Raw genomic sequence first — 22,222 nt, forward strand, 5'->3', positions numbered from 1 at the left:
TGATCTCCAAGGAGGCAGAAAAGGAGGAAAAGGGAAAGAAAGAAAAGAGACCAGTAAAAAACAAATAGTATAATGACAGACTAAATCAAACCATATCAATAATCTCATTAAATGTAAGTGGTCTAAATACCATAATTAGAAGACAGAGACTACCAGATTGCAGAAAGGGGAGATAAAAGCAGGACCCAACTATATTTTGCCTACCACAAACTTAATTTAGAAAAAAAAATAGTTTAAGAGTAAAAGGATGTAAAAAATACCATGAGAATATGAATTTTCATAAAAATTGGAGTGACTATATTAAAGAGAAAGTAGTTTTCAGGAAAAAGCAATATTACTAGGAATAAAGAAGATTGTTTAATAATGTAAAAGAGATTAAGACATCCAGAAGAAAAAGCAACCCTAAAGAATAGAGTGCTATGATCTGAATGCTTGTTTCCCCTCAAAGTTCACTTAAGGTGATGGCCTTTGGGAGGTGCTTAAGTCATGAGGGTGAAGCTCTTATCAATGGGATCAGTGCCTTATAAAAGAGAGACCACTGGCTCCTTTTGCCAAATAAAGACACAGTGAGAGGGTAGGGGCTGTCAACCAGGAAGAGGGCTCTGACAGAACACGACTACGTTGGCACCTGGATCTTGGATTTCCCACCCTCCAGACTGTGAGAAATAAATTGTTGTTGTTTATAAACTACTCAGGTTATGGTAATTTGTTATAGCAGCCCAAACAGACTATGACACAGAGCTTTAAGAAACTAGGAATTAAGGGGCACCTGGGTGGCTGTCAGGTAAGTGTCTGACTCTTGATTTTGGCTCAGGTCATGATCTCAAGGTTCATGAGATGGAGACCCAGGTGGGGCTTTGTGCTGACGGTGTGGAGTCTGCTTGGGATCCTTTCTCTCCCTCTCTCTCTGCTCCTCCTCTGCTTGCACACAAGTAGGTTCATGCTTTCTCTTCCTCCGTCTACCCCTCTCCTCAAAATAAATAAATAAACATTTTTAAAGAAACTAGGAATTACAAAGAAAATTGAACTAAGTTTCAAAAAAGGAAACAAGAAAGATGAGAGTGTAGTGTAAGAAATAGAAAAGAGAAAAACAATGGAAAAAATAAATAACTATATTTTATTGGTTAGAAGCCAGTTACAGGTCCCAACCATACTCAATGGAAGAAGTTTACATAAAAAAATAAGAATACCAGGACGTGGACATCCCCTCAGGTTTTGTCTGACACAAATTCTGACTAAAGACATGTATGATCAGTACACTGAAATTATAAACCATTAGAGTAATTAATATAGATCTAAATAAATGGAGAGATATACCATTTCCATAGGTTGGAAACAATAGTGTTAATATGTCAATTCTCCACAAATTTATGTATACATTCAATTCAGTCCTAATTAATTTTTGTGTAGAAATGAAAAAAAAATGAAAATTTTGCAAAAAATGACATTATTCTAAAATTCTTATAGAAATTCTAAAAACCAAAAATATCCAAAATATATTTGAAAAATAATAAAACATGGAATAATAACTCTATCTGATTTCAGAACTTATTTAAAATCCTCAGTAACTATGACAGTGTGGCATTGGCATGACGAAGCATAATAGGTAAATGAGACAGCACAGAGAAACCAGAGAGTGACGCAAATGTATATGGACAATTGGTGTTTGACAACATTGAAAAGACAATTGGGCAAAGAAAAAATATTCATCAAGTAGAATGGCTAAAATTTAAATAAATAAACTAGCTACCACAAGCGTTTGGAAACCTGTGCATGAATTCAATCTCTGATACAATGCTAGTGGGAACATAAAATTTTATGACTACTTTGAAAAATAGTTTTACAGTTGCTTAGAATATTCAGCACACATGGAGTATTATTCAGCTACTCCACGCTTTGGTAAGTAGCCAAAGGAAATGAGAGAACATGTCCATGCAATGACCTGGACACGCAATGAGTTCTACATTCATGCACACAGCAGCTTTATTTGTGGGACTCGAATACTAGAAAGAACCTGAACGTCTTTCAACAAGTGAACGGGTGCACTGACTGTGGGATACCACAGAATGGAATCAAACACAGCAATAGAGCGAACACACAATACACATGTGAATCAATTCTCAAAACAATGATTTTTTAGTGAAAGAAGCATACAAAAATGAGTGTAATTAGACGGTTTCATTTATAAAAATTCCAGGGAGTGTCAACTAATTTAAAGTGACAGAGGGGCACCTGGGTGGCTCATTCGGTTGAGCCTCTGACTCTTGATTTCAGTTCAGGTCAGGATCCCACCATTTGTGAGATCAATCCCCACATCAGGCTCTGCACTGACAGCATGGAGCCTACTTTGGATTCTCTCTTTCCCTCTCTCTCTCTCTGCCCATCCCCTGCTCATGAACACGCTCTCTCTCTGTCTCAGAATAAATAAATAAACGTAAAAAAATAAAATAAAGTGACAGAAAATAAGTCAGTGACTGGGGATAAAGGAGGGGGGAAGATGAATTACCAAAAAGGTTGAGGAAAGTACGTTGATGGATGTGTTTGCTGTCTTAATTGTGATAATGATATCAAGGGTATATACATATCCCAAAACTGATACAATTGGACACATTAAATATGTGAATTTATGGCACATCCATTACATCTGAATAAAGGTGTGAAAAGGGATTGAAATATTCATCTACAAAGAGACTTACTATTGGTAACCAGAAAAACAGGTTGTTTCGGAGTCTGCAGACTGCGGCTTGAGTACAGGATTTTTTTTATTTATTTTGGTTTGAACTTACATAAACTCTAGGAAGAAAATGCTACCCAGTTGGGAGGTGGTGTTAATTAGACAAAACCTGGTGCTTATTTATAGCCTGGAAGACTGTCACATCTGATCAGGTTCTCCAACAAAAATAGCTAATTGAGTATAATGGGTCACATTTTCCTCCGGTGGTGTTTTCTTTTTCCTGTTATTGCATTGTTTACTAATAGTGTTGTTAGGGTGATATTTTGAGTTGAACAATTGTCTAATATTGAATCGCTTACTTCCTATTATGCCGAGCTTATATATTTAGAACCCCAAGGAGAAGATGTAATTACTTCTTATTTATTTATTTATTTATTTATTTATAATTTTTACATTTAAATATAGTTGACAGACAACATTACAGTAGCCTCAGGTGGACAATACAGTGATTCTATAAATCTATACTTTATGGTCTGCTCACAACAAGTGTAGATGTCGTCTGTCACCATGCCAAGCGACTGTAACACCTTTAACTATATTCCCCGTGCTGTACCCCCATCCTTGTGACTTAGTCTTTCATAACTGGAAGCCTGTATCTTCTTTGCCCCTATTTTGTCCATCCCCCACCTCTCTCCTCTCTGGCAACTGTCAGTTTGCTCTCTGTATTTATGTGTCTGTTGCTGCTGGGTTTTGCTCATGTTTCTTTCTTAGATTCCACATATAAGTGATATTAAATAGTATTTGCCTTTCCCCATGTGACTTATTTCACTTAATATCCTCTGGGTCCATCCATGTTGTCACAAATGGCAAGATCTTATTCTTTTTATGACTGAATAATAATCCACTATATAGATATAGATCATATCTTCCTTATCCGTTCGTCTATCCGTGGATACTGGGGCTGCTGCCACCTTTTTCCTATTGTATATAATGCTGCGATAAACAGAAGTGTGCATGTATCTTTTTTGAATTGGCGGCTTTGTGGAGTTTTTTGTTGTTGTTGTGAAATAGAAGTGGAATTTACTGAATCATATGGTATTTCTATTTTTAAGTTTTCGAGGAAACTCTATACTATTTTCCACAGTGGCTGCACCAGTTTACATTCCCACAAACAGTGTATGAAGGTTCCTTTATCTCTCCATCCTCGCCAACATTTGTTATTTCTTGTCTTTTTGATTGTAGCCCTTCTGACAGTGTAAGCTGATATCCCATGGGACTTTATCAAAGTAAAAAGCTTTTGCACAGCAAACAAAACCATCAACAAGACAAAAAGGCAACCTCCTGAATGGGAGAAGGTATTTGGAAATTATATAACCAATAATGGGTTGATATCCAAAATATATAACGACTCAAATATATACAACTCAACACCAAAAAATATATACAACTCAACACCAAATATATACAACTCAACACCAAAACCCACAAATAATCCAATTCAACAATGGGCACAGGACCTGAGTGACATTTTCCCAAAGAAGACATACAAATGACGACTGGACACATAAAAAGTTGCTCAATATTACCCATCAGGGAAATGCATACTGAAACCACCATGAGATATCACCACAACCACATTTGGGAATTCATTCAAATTAATTTGAATTATAATTTATTCAAATTAATTTCACTCAAAGTGAAAAAAGAAAAGACATACTTCATACATTCTATGCAGCTTAATTTCTGATTCTGCTGGGTTTTCAAGTTGAGAAGCTGTGCTCTCAACTTCATACAACCTTGCAACCTTTTCGAAGATAAATAAGATCCCTCAAAATCTTGGATTTTTCTCCATCTTCAGGTAATTAACGAAGATGGCTTTGATGCCTTGATGCCATTTCTATGACAAATATCCATCAGTTTGTAATAATTTCAAGTTACAGGTAGTCTATAATTGAATAATTTCAAGTTCTAGGAGTGATAGAGACTGAATGGAGGGTCACTGATCACCTCATGCCTGTTTCAATGACTGTTATCAAGAAGACAAGAAATAACAAGGGTTGGTGAGGATGCAGAGAAAAAGGAATCCCTATGCACTCTTGGTGGCCATGTAAATTGGCCCTAGGGAAAACAGTACAGAGCATCTTCAAAAAAAATTGAACTACCATATGATACAGCATTCTTATTTCTGGGTAGTTACACAAAATAAAAACAGGATACTAAAGAGTTATCTGCATGCCCATGATCACTGCAGATATTCACAACAGCCAATACGTGGAAACCACCTAAGTGCCTGTCAACAGATGAATGCATAAAAATGTTGTGGTGTGTATACACAACGGGATGTTGTTCAGTCAGGAGAAGGAAATCCTACCATTTTCAGCAACGTCTATGAACCTGGAGAACATTAAAATAATGGAAATAAGTCAGAGAGAAAAAGGACATATTCTGTATGATCTCACTTACATGTGGTATCTAAAAAAAGCTGAACTCATAAAAACGGAGTAAGCTGGTGGTTACCAAGGGCTGAGTGGGTGGGGAACAGAAGAGATGCTGTTTAAGGGCACAAACTTGAAAATAGTAGATAAATAACTCTTTGAGATGTAAGGCACAGTATGGTGATTATAGATCACAATTATGTACATTAAATTTGCTAAGAGATTAGATGTTAACTGTCTCTACCACATAGGTAGAGAATTATATGTTATAGAGGCATTAGCTAATTCCACAATGGCAATCCTATATAAATGTGTCAAATCAATATATCGTACACCTTAGACTTCTACAATGTTATATGTCAATATATGCTTCAATTAAAAAGAAAGATCATGTTGGGGCATCTGGGTGGCTCAGTAGGTTAAGCATGCGACTTCAGCTCAGGTCATGATGTCACGATTCGTGGATTCGAGCCCCACATCGGGCTCTGTGCTGATAGCTCGGAGCCTGGAGCCTGCCTCGGATTCTGGGTCTCTCTCTCTCTGCCACTGCCCCACTTGCACTCTGTCTCTCTCTTTCTCTCAAAAATAAACATTTACAAATATTAAAAAAAAGAAAGATCATGTCGTTATTTGCCTCCCAACAATGGAGTTTAGATTAGTCTTAGGTTCTACACAAACCTGCTAATACCATAAAATTATACCAGGTAAAATACGATTTGCTACTATTTTATGGACATGGTTGCAATCATTTTATTTCCTCACTACGGTGTCAGCTACTGTGTTATGTTCATTTGGCTTAACACAAACATCTGAATGGTGACAGTAAACACATTTGTTGAAGTCAGGGCAGATGCTGGCAAGTGTAGACATTTTCTAACCATTTATAAATTCTCTAATTCTTGTTATTCATCCATTTTCTTTATCTCAGTAACTTCAGTGACCTCATTGCCAAGATAGCCCATTCTCTGCTCCCTTACTGGTTTTGTTTGGTTTGGTTTTACTTTACATCTGTCACTTCTCTTTCTCTGTCCCTTCCATTTTTTGGTGGGGTGTGAGAAAAGGCTGGTTTCATAGTGACATTATTACAGTAAGCTCCAAATATAACTTAGGAGTCCCTTTAGAAAAATTCTTCCTTCCCATAGTCATAGATAATGTTATGTTATTAGACTGTCTACCAAGCAAATGATATAACAGAGGCACATGTACCCTGTATGGGATATTCAAGTAGACTTTCATTTCAGTGTACATGGACAATAAAGGGGAAAAATAGAGGTCTCATGATAGAATGTGTGTGTGTTTTCTCATAAGGCAGCTGTGTGATGCTTTAACAGACCAAATACGGACTGAGCACCGATTTACTGAAGACTTTTATCCTGAGGAATTGACATTTCTCTCTCCAGTTAGATTATGATGAGAATTTTTTTTTAATTTTTTTTTCAACGTTTATTTATTTTTGGGACAGAGAGAGACAGAGCATGAACGGGGGAGGGGCAGAGAGAGAGGGAGACACAGAATCGGAAACAGGCTCCAGGCTCTGAGCCATCAGCCCAGAGCCTGATGCGGGGCTCGAACTCACGGACCGCGAGATCGTGACCTGGCTGAAGTCGGACGCTTAACCGACTGCGCCACCCAGGCGCCCCTATGATGAGAATTTTAACACATCGGTTTATAAATACAAGCATTAGTTCAATCATACAAATCCTTAAACATCTAATAATACAGGGGCGCCTGGGTGGCTCAGTCAGTTGAGCGTCTGACTCTTGGTTTCGGCTGGAGTGATGATCTCAGGTTTGTGAGTTTGAGCCCCATGTCGGGCTCTGAGCTATCAGCTTGGGATTCTCTCTCTCCCCTCTCTCCCAGTCCCTCCCCTGCTTGCACTGTCTCTGTATCTCTCAAAAATAAATAAATAAACTCTACAAAATCTAATAAAACATGAGCTAGAACATTAGTGAACTTAGTCAAAAAAAGAGGGGGGGAGAATGTATATATACACATAAAATGAGAAGCAATTTTTTAAACACAAATATAAGAAAAGCTGAAAATCACAAATATAAGAAAATAAAAGCTTGCAATTGTTTTAATTTGTGCTTCTGAATTTGCAAACCTGGATGAAAATGATGACTTCTCAAGAAACATAAATTAATATTTTATGTTCCTAAAGAGATACTAATCTCTAAGGTGATATTACTATAGAACAAATTGAGACAGTTAAAAAATACAACTACATTCTCTTCCCCCCCCCCAACTCCAAGAATAAGTTCCAAACTATTCCATAGGTGATTTTAGCACTTTTTAAAAAAATATAATTTATTGTCAAATTAGCTTTCATACAACACCCAGTGCCCAAACATCCCACTTTCCCTTCTCCCTTACCCCCCAATTAACCCTCAACTTGTTCTCTGTATTTAAAAGTCTTTTATGGTTTGCCTCCCTCTCTGATTGTAACTTTTTTTCCCTCTTCCCTTCCTCCATGGTCTACTGTTAAGTTTCTCAAGATCCACATTTGAGTGAAAACATATGGTGTCTGTCTTTCTCTGACTGACTTATTTCATTTAGCATAATACCCTCCAGTTCCATCCATGTTGATGCAAATGGCATGATTTCATTCTTTCTCATTGCCAAATAGTATTCCATTATATATATAAACCACATCTTCTTTATCCATTCATTTTAGCACTTTTAAAGAGGTAATTCCAATGCTTGTTAATTTCTTTCAAAGCATGGATTCAAGAAGGAAAGGAATAAAATTTTGTGTATAGTGTAATGTTGATACAACACTGGAGGCCAAATTTCTAGACCAGTAGCACCTAGGATTCATAATGCATATTTTTAACTGAAATATTAAAATATGCACCAGAATAGAATTAATATCCATAATATTTATAATATATTAAAATAATTCACAATAACCTGTAAAATGATAAAAAAAATTTCCCCAGGAACTAAAATGCATTTGATAAAAATCCATCATCTGATAAAACTCCTAGAAATGAATACTTGGTTGTTATGACATAATTGTGTGTGTGTGTGTACGTGTGTGTGTGTGTGTGTGTATGTGTGTGTTTCACCCCAAAGCATTAGAAGCACATCTAATGAAAGTCATGAGTAAGATAAAAATATGCACAATTACCATCCTATCTGTAATACTATTAATGTGATTAGGATGAAGAAAAAATAATGTTTGTAAATTGTGTTTTGGGGGGCATGTGGATTGCCGTGGCAGTCAAGTGTCCGACTCGATTTCAGGTCATTTAATGATCCCAGGGTCGTGGGATGAAGCCCTGTGTTGGGCTCTGTGCTGGGTGTGAAGCCTGCTTGGGATCCCTCTGTTCCTCCCTCTGCCCCTCTCCCCTGTTTGAAGTCTCCCTCAAATAAATAAATAAATAAATAAATAAATAAATAAATAACGGGTGGCTTTGTAAAGACTCTTGAGAGACTTTTCATTGTCGACTTTGTGCTCATCATTCAGTGTGTGCTATGTTACTTCAAAAACATGGGAAAAATTCAACTTTGCAAATGTAAAGAACGTATCTCTTCAAAGCACATTTTGGTTCTTTGAATCTATGTTACATAAACACCAGGCTCAATAATTGAGAGAAAAATTAGTTGAATCCTAATTTCTATATAAATGGTAAACACATTTTAGCGGTGAAAAAGCAGAGGAAGCTTTCCAAAGTATAAACTGTGTTACTTAGAATTAAATTGATTTGTGTAAACATAAAATGTTTCATTCTTACTCCAACCGTATTTTCCTATCTACAAAGATATAACATGAGACCATGTTTATATTAATATATAATCAGCCTGACTTCAAATACAGAGTCGCAGCTGCTGCGTAGCTTTATTTTGAAGTTATAGATCTTCTCGCGGCATAATCCCATTTTAGGAAAACAGTTTTCAATGCTTTTGGAGTTGATCACGCCACAAGCTGTCACCCATGCATGAGTTAATCATGCAACAAGCTGTCACACATGTGTGTCGTGGGACTGCTCAAATGTTGGTGTACTCCTCTAAGAAGGAACTTAAATTATTTATTACCCCTAGGTTGGTACAACACTTTATCCCTACAGCAGGTCTCATACATATGTTTAGCTATAAAGTGTCAAACTCTATGGAATTGGCCAAGAAGTGATGATAGCTAAGCCTGCTCTCATAGAAGACATCTTGGGATGGGGAGTATTTTCAGAAGGTGACATTTTCAGAACTAAAGACATTGCTATAAATACTTTACAATAAGCATGTTCTCTACCCCTTTGTAACTTTAGAAACTGACAGTTGATGAATTAATAAGCATTCACAGTTTCTGGAGGATCCCCAGCCCTCAGGTCCCCCATAAAATGTTAAGAAATGTGACACAGATATTTTCTGATAAAGGGATCTTTTTAAAGAAATGATAAATCCACAGCAAATTTAAAAACAACAAAAAGCAAAAGCATTTTACTATTCTGGGCCAGGGACAACTCTGCTTCTCCATTAGTTTCCTTCTTGTCAGATTGCCCAGCCTCCTGAGTTAGGAGAGTCATGTGACTAGTCCTGGCCAGTGAGCTGAGGACAGAAGTATGTCTCCCATTCATTCCAAAGCATAAGAGAACAGGCACGTCTCCCTCAGTCTCATTCTTCTGTGGCCCAGCAAACCAGAAGCCACTCATTTTATTTTATTTTTTTTTCAATATATGAAATTTATTGTCAAATTGGTTTCCATACAACACCCAGTGCGCATCCCAAAAGGTGCCCTCCTCAGTACCCATCACCCACCCTCCTCTCCCTCCCACCCCTCATCACCCCTCAGTTTGTTCTCAGTTTTTAAGAGTCTCTTATGGTTTGGCTCCCTCCCACTCTAACCTCTTTTTTTTTTCTTTTTCCTTCCCCTCCCCCATGGGTTTCTGTTAAGTTTCTCAGGATCCACATAAGAGTGAAAACATATGGTATCTGTCGTTCTCTGTATGGCTTATCTCACTTAGCATCACATTCTCCAGTTCTATTCATGTTGCTACAAAGGGCCATATTTCATTCTTTCTTATTGCCACGTAGTACTCCATTGTGTATATAAACCACAATTTCTTTATCCATTCATCAGTTGATGGACATTTAGGCTCTTTCCATAATTTGGCTATTGTTGAGAGTGCTGCTAGAAACATTGGGGTACAAGTGCCCCTATGCATCAGTACTCCTGTATCCCTTGGGTAAATTCCTAGCAGTGCTATTGCTGGGTCATAGGGTAGGTCCATTTTTAATTTTCTGAGGAACCTCCAAACTGTTTTCCAGAGTAGAAGCCACTCATTTTAGAAGGTGCCTTCAGAGCTTGGGTCTCAGAGTAGAGCAATCCCCAGACAATGCATGTTGGGCATGAAGACTGATCGCGTCTCTTTAAGCTCTACACATTTCAGGGTTGTTATCACCTGGTCCTTCCTGACCAGTATAAACCCCATGTTTGTCCCATGTTTGCTCCATATCCATACACAAAATGCCACCATAGAGTGCTTTCATGTGTCAGATTCAGCAGTGACTTGCTAAACCATGACCCACTATAGGAAACTGGGACAATTAACCGATTACATGGTAGAGTGGAATTTCAAGCTGCTCCAGGGATGTATTGGGCACCTTCCCCTGGAACATCTTGCTACTTACCCCAGTTCAGTAGAGCTTGCCCCAATGGAACTTTTTCTTTTGTCTTTTCCTTCATGAACTCTTTTCACTCCATTATTTAAGAGGATTGCTGTAATTTCCAATCGACTAGTTGAAGCGTCATGTTGTTGACTTGCTGAATTGTCTTAAGGCCTTGTGCCCAAACAGATACAACAAACACATTGACCCTAAGGTGCTCATACTGGGGAAAAACATTACCAAATTCTGAAATAGCATATCTTAAAATAAGACATTTACTGTTGTGTAACACTCAAGACTTCTGCAAAATTACCTTGCTAGATCTTCCTGGGGAAAAGATAGGACACACTGAACTCGAGGGGAAGGAGGACACGTAGAGGAACAAATTATAATGGTCCCTGAAGACCACTCTTCTCAGAGTAATAATTTCTCAGGGAAGTGATTCTCCAGCCAACTGATTCCACAGAGTACCATCATTTGGAAATGTTCCTCCTCTGGCTACAGTGATCTGCCCAAGAATGGCCATATGACCCAACCCCAGTTCATCAGCTTCTTTCCCTAGAACTGGGAGCCTCAGTGGAAGTGAAGCTTATGGATCAAGACCTTTCCGAGAGCATGTTTCCTGTTAAGTTGTGTGCAGGTGAAGAAAGACACAGGGACATGCGTGAGAAGGGACGTGGAGCCTGAAGGTCTGAGTGGCCCCAGGCCCATTCTGTGCAGACCGGAGGAGGCTTTATTCACAGTCTTTCTAAAGATGGTTTTTATAGATCTTCTTTTCTATGTTTTCTTGCTCTCTTTTCGAGAGCTTCCCCTCTGCTAGCTTTTTTCTTTGTATTGTTTATTTCAAGTTGCGTGCTGGTATTTAAAATCAGATTTTCTAGATAAAGTGGGCCACGTACAACACTACTCGAAAGCGGAACAAAGACAACCTAAAGCACAGTTTCTGGTGGTGAGTTACCTGTCATTCCAAGTGCCTTGTGTATTTGTTTGTTTTTTAAGAGTCATTTGCACAGAAGGTGCAGACGGCCTGAGAGTGTGAGAACCACCCAAACTAGGTTCCTTGCTTTCAGCGGCAGAATCGTTAAGGAAGAGGGTCGGACTGAATTAGCCAGCGCCTCAGGGATTCTACACTTTCTCTCTCATCTGTCTGCTGGATCTCCACTTCAGACGCAGTTCCACTGTGGGAAAGAAACGTGGCCTCAGGACCGGCTTGCTTCCCCCTTACCTGCAGGGAAGCTGGAGGGTCTGGATTCTGTGCTCCACATTTTCCCTTATCCTCCTTCCCTACGTTCAAACCCACTGTCATCCCTGGATATGTTTCCATTGGCCCTCAAAGAGAAAAGACAGCTCTCCTGCTCTGCCTCTGTGTTCAGGCTGCAGCAGAGTTCTAGGACTCCTCATTTCCTGGGGAGGGGTTGGAACGGTAACAAAAATGGAATCGGGGTACCAAGAGCTCTTCCCGGCCTGCAGCAGGATGCTGAGACACATGTAGGATGTTAAAGCTGGTTACAAACAAATACCTGATAGGTACTGAGAAAGTGGGCTGGGAATAAGAGATAGTACAGGTGATACCCCTGATAATGTTTCTGGATCTTAAAAAAGGGATCACCATGAGATAACAGGATAATCTGCTGGATGCTAAAACATCTGATTTCTGAATTGTATATTGTGTGACAAATAAACATATTTCTCTTAAAGTTTACAGTTGCAATTTATTTTCTATTTTTTTTAACTTTTTTTTTAATGTTTATTTTAGAGCGAGAGACAGAGTGCAAGTGGGGGAGGGGCAGAGAGAGAGGAAGACAGAGTCGGAAGCAGGCTCCAGGCTCTGAGCTGTCAGCACAGAGCCCGATGTGGCGCTTGAACTCACAAACCGTAAGATCATGACCGGAGCCAAAGTCGGATACTCAACCAACTGAGCCACCCAGGCGCCCCTACAGTTACAATTTAAAAGTTGAACATAAAAATAGAAATGTACACATAGAGAGAAATGCATGCAAGAATGAAAGCTACCGGCACTTATCCAAACCTGACTTTGATTCATTTTCTTCCTCTGGGATTTTAATATGTTCAATTTTGTATTTTCACATGATACAGTAGCTTTAAACATAATTAGCATGCTTGGTTTATTTGAGAATAATACCATAAGTGTTCAAAGCTAAATTCAACATTAAACAAAAAGCATTCTAAAAGAACCAATATAAGGGGGAATCGAGCACGTAGAGTGGGTAATGTGACAGTCGTGTCCTACTCCATTATTCAGGACATCATAGCGTGACACACTGAGTTATATTCTAGCAGTATCATGGGAAGACAGACATACAAGATGTAGGTTAATGCCAACATAGAGATTTGCTGAGTATCTCCTCACCCCTCACTGAATGATGCTGGGATACAGGCGTGGAGAAGAGAAAGTCTTGAATGTTCTCTACACTAGTTTACGTCTCCCTGGTTTATTCCCTCAACGTTCTCTGTATTCCTTTACAACCTGTAACAATTTTAATTAACTTTGTGCATAATTATCTGTTAATATTTGTCCCTTTTCTATACTAAAAGATTGTTTTTAAAGATCCATATTTTTTCCTCCGTTGTGTGTGTTTTTTTCCCTATGGGTGGTGGGGCACAGAGTAGGATCTTAATATATATGCGTCTCAGGGATTTATCAGGAATATAGGCAGACACAGCTAGCCTACAGGGCACACTCAAACAGGAATCGAGGTCTGACAGCAAATAGGCAATGTAGGAGTCTTAACACCAGCTTTACAGTGCAGAAAGGCACACAGCTAGGATCAACAAATGACTATCACAAAGAACTATTCCTGTTGAAGGAGAACTTCCTAACTCTGAGTTCATCCCCAGATGAAATAAAACATCTGGGACCTCATCAGAGAACATGATCCAGAAGACTGACTCATGGGAAACTGGAGACACATAGGCGGAATCAAGGCATGCCAACATAAATAAGTTAATACTGCTTAATTATAGTTTATAAAATAACTACACAGAAGCCTGAGAAAATGAGTGAAAAGAAATAGAAACAAAGGGAATTCAAGAATTAAAAATGGCGACTGCAGAGATCACTAGGGCTTTTGAAGGGATTGGACATTCTACAGGAGAACTGTGTGGGGTAGGGTGTGAATGTCTGGAGACTGATGTCTTCTGCACTTGAGAAGACATCTTCTGCCCTTGAGGACATTTGAGAACTCATCTAGAAATGACAGTCCTGGTTTCTGTTCTTCACTCTGTCATCTACTAGTTACATGGCTTAGATAACTGATTTTTACCTTGCTAAGTTCAAATTTCCTTACCTTAAATTTTTTTTTATATTTATTTATTTTTGAGGGGGGGAGGGGCAGAGAGAGAGGGAGACACAGAATCCGAAGCAGGCTCCGGGCTCTGAGCTGTCAGTACAGAGCCCGATGCAGGGCTTGAACTTGGAAACAGCGCTGTCATGAGGCCCAAGTCAGACGCTTAACTGACTGAGCCACCCAGGCACCCCATATTTCCTTACCTTTAAAATAAAGAAATTGAGGGGCACCTGGGTGGCTCAGTCAGTTGACTGCCAACTCTTGATTTCAGCTCAGGTCATGATCCCAGGGTGGTGATGGAGCCCCGCATCGGGCTCCACACTGAGCATTGAGCTGGCTTGGAATTCTCTCTCTCTCACTCCCTCTGCTCCTCTCCCCCATTCTCTCTCTCAAATTAAAAAAATATATAAAATAAAAATAAGGAATTGAAATGACATGTCTCTCTGTGACTTAACACCTTATGACCAATGGTGGAGTCAATACCTCAGCATTTCCCCCAGGGCAACCAGAGTCAATCTGGCTACAGAGAGAGTAATGGGAAGAAGATTGGTGGAGAGAAGGGAAAGCTAGTGAAGAGAGATAAACGTTTTCTATGATCCCAGACACCTCTATGATCACCGAGAAGTGATCACGTTATTAGCTGCTGGAATGTACAAAAGGCGCACTGTAGTAGTAACACTTTCTCCAAGCTTATTGTTGCTTAACTTTTAAGTAAAACTAATAAGCCAAAACATGAGTTTCTAAAAAAGGCATTTCCTCAGTTCGGAACCTGTAGCTTAGATGTTGATTACTGTCGATCAGTGAGCTTAAGGGGTATGACAGAATCAACAACTCAGGGAAATGCATACCGCAGTGGCTTTCAGAGATCTTCTGTAAGTGTCCACATTTCTAAATAATAGATTCACCTCATTTGCCACTGAATTTATTTCTTTATGTGTTTTTAATTGTGGTGAGAACACTTAACATGAGTTCAACCCTCTTAACAAAATTTTAAGTGCACGATACAGCAGTTAACTGTAGGTGCGATGTTGTACAGCAAATCTCTAGAACTTATTCATCGTGTATGACTGAAACTTTACACCCTTTTAACAGCAACCTCCCTCTCCACCTTTCCCCACCCCCTGGCCACCATTCTAGTTTCTGCTTCTAGGAGTGTGATTGTTTTGGATACTTCATATAAGTGGAATCACACAGTGTTTGTCCTTTCGTGACTGGCTTATTTCACTTAGCAAAGTGTTCTGCAGGTTTCTCGTGTTGTTATATATGGCAAGACTACTTTGTTCTAAAATGAAAACTACTCCATTATGGAAAATTCCATTATGTATACATATCTCACATTCATTTCATTCATTTATCCATTGATTGGACATTTAGATTTTATTTATATTCCATACCTTGTCTTCTGCAATTAGTGCTGCAGTAGATTTCAACTATTTTGGATATACACCCAGAAGTAGGATTACTGGAAAACTGGATATTGATATTCAAAATAATGAAAGCGGACCTTATCTAACATGCACAAAAATCAACTCAAAGTGGATTAAGGAACTAAATATGCAAAACTGAAACTGCAAAACTCTTATAAGAAAACATAGGGGGAAAGTTTCATGACATTGGTCTAGGCAATTGTTTCTTGGATCTGTTATCAAAAGCACAAGCAACAAAAGCAAACATAGACAAGTAGAATACATCTAATTAAAAAGTTTCTGCCCAGCAAGGAAAATAATCAACAGAGTGAAAAGACAACTAATGGAATGTAAGCAAATATTTGTAAAACATTTATCTGATAAGGGGTAAATTTCTGAAATACAGAAGGAATTCCTAAAACTCAACTGGAAGAAAACACTCTGATTAAAATTGGAGCAAAAACTAGGAATAACCATTTCTTCAAAGAAGACATACAAATGGCCAACAGGCTATGAAAAGATGGTCAATATCACTAATCATCACGGAAATGCAGATCAAAACCACAATGAAATATCACGTCATACCTGTTAGGATGATCACTATCCAAGAAACAAAAGATAAGAAGCATTGATGAGCATGTGAAGAATTTAGAAACCTTGAACACTGTGGTTGGAGATGTAAATTGGTGCAGCCATTACAGAAAACAGTAGGGAGGTTCCTCAAAATATTAAAAATGGAACTACTTTATGAACTACTTCCGTGCATTTTAGATTACGCAAAGAGACTAACTTTGCTTCCCATATATCAGGCATAGTCAGCAGTGTGTGTGTGTGTGTGTGTGTGTGTGTGCATGTGTGTATGCGTGTGATTGTATTTACCAATCCAAAACATATCATTGACAAGAGAGCATCATGTGGAATACAATCTCTCTCTCTCATATACATGTGTATGTGCATACACACACACACACACACACACACACACACACACCACACACACACACACACACACATATATGCATATACACATATATATGTCTGTGGCTTCCCCTCATAGGTGGAAGGAAACAAAAGCACTAAACTAAGAATGAGGTGACCCGGTTTCTCAGGATATCATTATTAGTCGTATCAAGAAAGTATACTTGGACCACCCACATTGAATTCCCTGTATTAAATTCTCCTTTGGTGTTTTGTGATTGGTTTTTATTAAGAAATTTAATAAATATATCCCTGTGAAACTCACTGCTGTGTTTATTATCAGGGTTCCTGAGGCTAATATTCACCATATTATACAAAGCTTATTCTATGAAGACGCAGGGGACATACTACTTTTCTACAAATATGAAAGAACAGTTGTATTTAGTTTGAACATGTTTTTCTTATAAGGACAATGTAATTGATTCTGTTTCCGCTTTCTCTTTGGTGCCATAAGGTTCCCTTGTATTCAGCCTCTAACAACAATTTAGGCTTCACAGCATAAATACTTCACATAGCTTTAGTTCATAATGGTTGCCTCAAAACCAAATTAGATTCTTCAATGCAGCTTAAGAAGAACTTGTTGCAAGGAATCTAGGTAGCTGAAGAAGCCAAAGGGCAAAAATGTTTGGCTGAAATTTGTCATTGGGAGCCATCAGGAACCAGCTCATTCATTCTTGTCATTTCTGTCTGGGAACAAAAGATTTCTCCTTTCTGTGCATGTATTTTATTATGCTGCCTAGATTTTCTTGCTTGTTTCTATTATTAAATAAGATGGAATTTAAGAAATCAACGGCATGACCTCGATTAGATTGCCTCTTGAAACATCAATTTCATGAGATGCAAAACGAATGTGTTTAAGATAAAGCACTTAAGAAATATTCATATAGTCCATATATAGAAAACCAAAATATAAAGAAGTGAAAATTTTTATAATGCAAGTGTACAGAAGTCTAGAGACCCTTTGGAGCCCTCCATATCTCCCTTGGTAGCCCGTGCATTATTATTTGATTAATATAATCAACATTAATTATAGACATATAAATCTAATTTCCAGGCTTGAGAAAGAGGAGCTGATAAGGATTACAAAGGCAAAGGAAAGAGGAATACTGCTGGTAGCATGGTTATATTTACACACATAAATTGGACTGTTGCTATTGGTTCATTCAAAAGTATTACCTCATTCATTGTCAGGAAGTTCATTATCTGATATTATTAACATGATGTGCTTTGGATGAAACTAGAATATTTCATCTTACTTTGGTAACCCAACGTCTTCCTCATTAAAAAAAAATGTTTATTTATTTAGTTGTGAGAGAGAAAGAGACTATAATTGGGGGAGAGGCAGCGAGAGAGGGAGAGAAAGAATCTCAAGCAGGCTCCAGGGGATGAATCCCATGCGGGGCCTGATACCGTGAACTGTGAGCTCATGACCTGAACCAAAACTAACAGTTGGATGCTTAACTGACTGAGCCGCTCAGGCACCACCTACTCCCCCAACATCATCCTCATTAACTAATAAAGTCAAACATCTCTTAACGATTTTTGTCTTCAAGGTAAAGACATTAGAGTTTTGTGAGGCCACATCATCTAACGAGAATATCAATGATGTGGAAGCCAGTCAACTAAATTCTTGTTTCACCTCTACCATTAACATTATTTCAAGTGTTAGACACCTCACTAAATGTTCAGGAAGTAGTGGTAAGTATCATGCTCCAAAATTCTTGACTAATCATAACAATGTATACGTGAACGATTTAAACCTGAATTAATGGTTTATGCATTAAGCTCTGGGTCATGGTTTCACAACACAAGAGGTAGAACTCTCAGAATAGAAAGGGGAAAATTAAATATAGACTCCTGAACATTTTTAGGTTGGCTAGAAAGTTGAAAGTATTTAAAATATGCTGATGTACTTTTTTTCTTTTTTCTTTTTTTTCTGATTTATGACATCTTGAGATTGGTGGGAAGGAATGGGGATCAGAGTTTCCAGGAGAGCAGAGAGTTTTTATTTGCCACTGTGGAGAATAAAGGGAGAGTTGATTAATGAACCATAGGACTTCTTGGTAACTTTTTAGTGCTCAGTGGAGGTTGATGACTTCAAGGCTTTAGTGGTAAAGTATGCAAGAAAAAGTATCTCTTATGAAGCCCCTGTGACGGTAGGGAAGAGATGGAAAGTTAGATTGCACTGACACTGAAATTTCTCTGTGATGTCCTTGGTAGGAGAGGACAATGAGTCAGGTCGCTGAGGATGCTGGCTGGAGAAGATGTCCACAAAAGCATGATGGAGCCTGAATGTGGAGGAGTGTAAAGGAAGGAGAATACCGACAGAAATGAACTAAGAATGATGTCTATGGGATTAGGGTATGAAGAGGAAAGGAAAAAAAAAAAAACAGAATTGGTATAGAGTTTGAGACATAAAGAAGGAAGAATAAACGGTTTTGACCACATAAGCTGTTCTAAAGACATTATTTCACAAGTGGAGTAAGTCTAGGTGTATGGTCAGAGTCAGGGTCAGAGTCGCGAAAGTAGGCAGCTGAAACCCTTGGTCCTTTGGGCTCCTGGACCCAGTCACAACGTGTATGTTGAGGCTTCCCCATACCAAAAAGCAATTCTCCAACGCCAGCTGGGTATCTGAGAACTTACCTCAATTCTGATACCACGTGGAGATAGAATCCCATCCCACAGGTAAAGGGCTCGGTCCCACAAGACCATCCCCACCTCAGATGCCAATTGAAATCCCAGCTTGTCACCTGTACCCCGACTGACTGGCTATTTATCAGTGATTCCCACAACCCTTCCTTAGGTTTGATTAACTTGCTAGAGCAGCTTGCACAGACGAGCAATTTATCACAAAGGATAATAAAAGATAGGAAACAACAGCCAGATGAAGAGGTCCAGGGGGTGAGGTCCCGCGCAAAGGAGCTTCTCTTCACACTGAGTCTGTGACCTGGTATAGTGGTTTCCCAACCTGGAAGCTCTCTGAACCCCATTCTATTGGGACATTTATGGAGAATTCATTACATAGGCATGATAGATTAAATCATCTGTCATTGCTAATTGATTCAACCTCCACCCACTCTCCCCTCCCTGGAAACTAAGGGGTGGGACTGAAAATTCACCCTCCCATTCACCAGTTCCTTTGGTTTGTCCACCTGGCAAATAGTCCCTCCCCATCCTGCAGCATTTTCCAACATCACCTCATTAACATAAGCCCACTCACCTACCTCCCCCCACCAGGCTGTGATGGAAAGGGGTTTGTTAGGAATAACAAGTAACAAGACAACCATTCGTCCATCTTGATGGTTCTGAAGGATTTTGGAAACCAAGGACAAAGAGACCAAATATTATAACAAAAGTTGATTAGATGGCTCTTACCTCTCAGGAAATTCCAAGGGTTTGGAAGCTGTGAGCCAGGAGCTGTGGGGGAAAACCAAATATATATGAGAAGTCTATTCTGTTCATCTGAATAAGTAAGCTGAGAAGAAACAGACTCTAAATGAAGTCCTCAAAGCTCTGATGGCTCATAGGCTGAGATTGAAATCCAAAAATATCAGATCAAACCTGACCTTTTTCCTATTACATACTCCTTAGATTTCTAACTTTAAATAAGCTACAAAAAAAACCATTCAGATAGCCCTTTACTTCATGAGAGATCTGTTTTTAAATGTATATGCTCAGTTTAATCAGTAAAATATATATTTTTTAGCGAAATAAAGCAGTGTTGGTTTTGCAATGATAACAGCTTGGGCAATGGTATAATTTTCCACTCCAGCCTCAGTCCCAGAGGCTAACTTTGTTATTAAGGACACAGGGAAAGAGACCCCATATTATGAACAATTTAACTAACAAACTGAATAATTTACACTATAACTTTTATGTTTTACATTTTTGCATTAACAAATGAATCAAACTGCAAATTTGATAGTTATTAGCATAGAATCGTTTTCCTGAGTTTATGCAATTCGGTTTATTTTATTTTACTTATTTATACTAGCATTTTATCATCTTATCTTATTTTTTTCCTATTTTCTTCCACTGTGGTCATGATGAGAGAGGCTGGGGCAGGCTGAGGGCAAAATACAGGCTGGCACACCCCAGCCCGCAGGTGGGATCTGTGTGACATTCCATGGACACTCCCGACTACCCAAGAACACAGGAAAGGGATTTAAATGCTTGCCATGGTGATGTGGGAAACTAAGGCAAATGAAAAATTAAATTCCTTTACTGCCTACAGGCCATTGACAAGTCCTTGAAACTGGCAGAGTGACCACCCTCTAGGAGCTCAGCTGCCTCCGGGATGACCCTTTCCTGGGGGCAAAAGAGAATCTTAGCTTAACATTATCCCAACCTTGAGGACCCTGTAAGTCTACTTCCTTTCTCTCAACTGCCCCAAGATACACGCCACAATCCTGCTTAAAGCTCATGGCCCCCTCTGTATGCATCTGGAGGGTCTCCTGACTGAGGTTTTATTAAATGGTAACAGTGGCATTTCCCTAGCAACAGCTAGCCCCTCAAGGCCCTGGAAATCTTGCTTCCAAAATACCTTAGAGACTTCTATCCCTGACCACCTCCCAACCTGAGGGTATATGATGAGTTACCAGTCACAACCCCATGAGGCTCTTCCTGCACTGGGTCCTGTCCCCATGCTTTAGTAAAATCACCTTTTTGCACCAAAGACACCTTCAAGAATTCTTTCTTGGCCATCTTGGCTCTGGACCCCACGAATCCATGACCCCAAAATTTCATCAGTTAAAACATGTAACATGAGGGGTGTCTGGGTGGCTCAGTCGGCTGAGCGTCCGACTTCGGCTCAGGTCATGATCTCGTGGTTCACAAGTTGAAGTCCCACTTTGGGCTCTGTGCTGACAGCTCAGTGACTGGAGCCTGCTTCAGATTCTGTGTCTCTCTCCGTCTGCCCCTCCTCTGTTGGTGCTCTTTCCCTCTCAAAATACAAGCCTTAAAAAAATTTAAAAAAAGAACGTGTAACATGAAATCTACCTTCTTAACAGATTTTAAGTGTACAACAGAGTATTGTGAACTATAGACACTATGCTGTACAGCAGAGCTCTGGAATTTATTCGTCTTACATAAAGGAAACTACACCCTTTGAACCGCAACTCCCCTCACCTCTTCTCAACCCCTGGCAGCCACATCCTGTTCTTTGTTTCTATGAGTCTGACTGTTTGCATACCTTGTATTAGTGAAATATGGAGGATCTGCCTTTTCGTCACTGGCTTATTTCACTGAACAGAATGCTGTCCAGGTTCACCCACGCCATTGAATAAAGCAGGATTTCTTTCCAAAGGTTGTCTAGGTGTCTGCAGAATGCTGGGCTCTGTGAGTGCTCCCAGGTAAGTGTGCCTGGAACTAGATCCCGTAACAGCCCCTCCAGGACAATGTGTGGGATTTTTCACCTGTTGCTCTGCACCGAGCCAGGAGGAGGCACTGTGGAGACGAGTTGTGTGCTCACTGAAACAATTCCCTTGTTCTCACTGACCTGCAGGCAGCTAGAATATGCTGGGTCCCACTAGCACTCTGAGAGGAGCAAGAGAAGCCAGGCTTTTCGGCAAAACCCAGAAAAGCTGGGGCAGTAGATGAGTAGTCAACTCTTTGCCTCCTCAAGGAAATGCTGGGGGCTGGGGCTCATTGCCTTCTCACTGTGTGCTGAGATGGGGAAAGGAGTGTGGTAAGCGTCTGCAAAGGGGAGCAGAACATCCTACCCCCAAATCTGCCATTTTGCATATTGATTATTTTGAAATAAAGTAACAAGACAAGGACACTCTGACCTCCTTTGTCCTTCAGAAATAAATTCCCAAT

This window comes from Lynx canadensis, chromosome B1, assembly GCF_007474595.2.
Source record: "Lynx canadensis isolate LIC74 chromosome B1, mLynCan4.pri.v2, whole genome shotgun sequence".
Taxonomy (NCBI): domain Eukaryota; kingdom Metazoa; phylum Chordata; class Mammalia; order Carnivora; family Felidae; genus Lynx; species Lynx canadensis.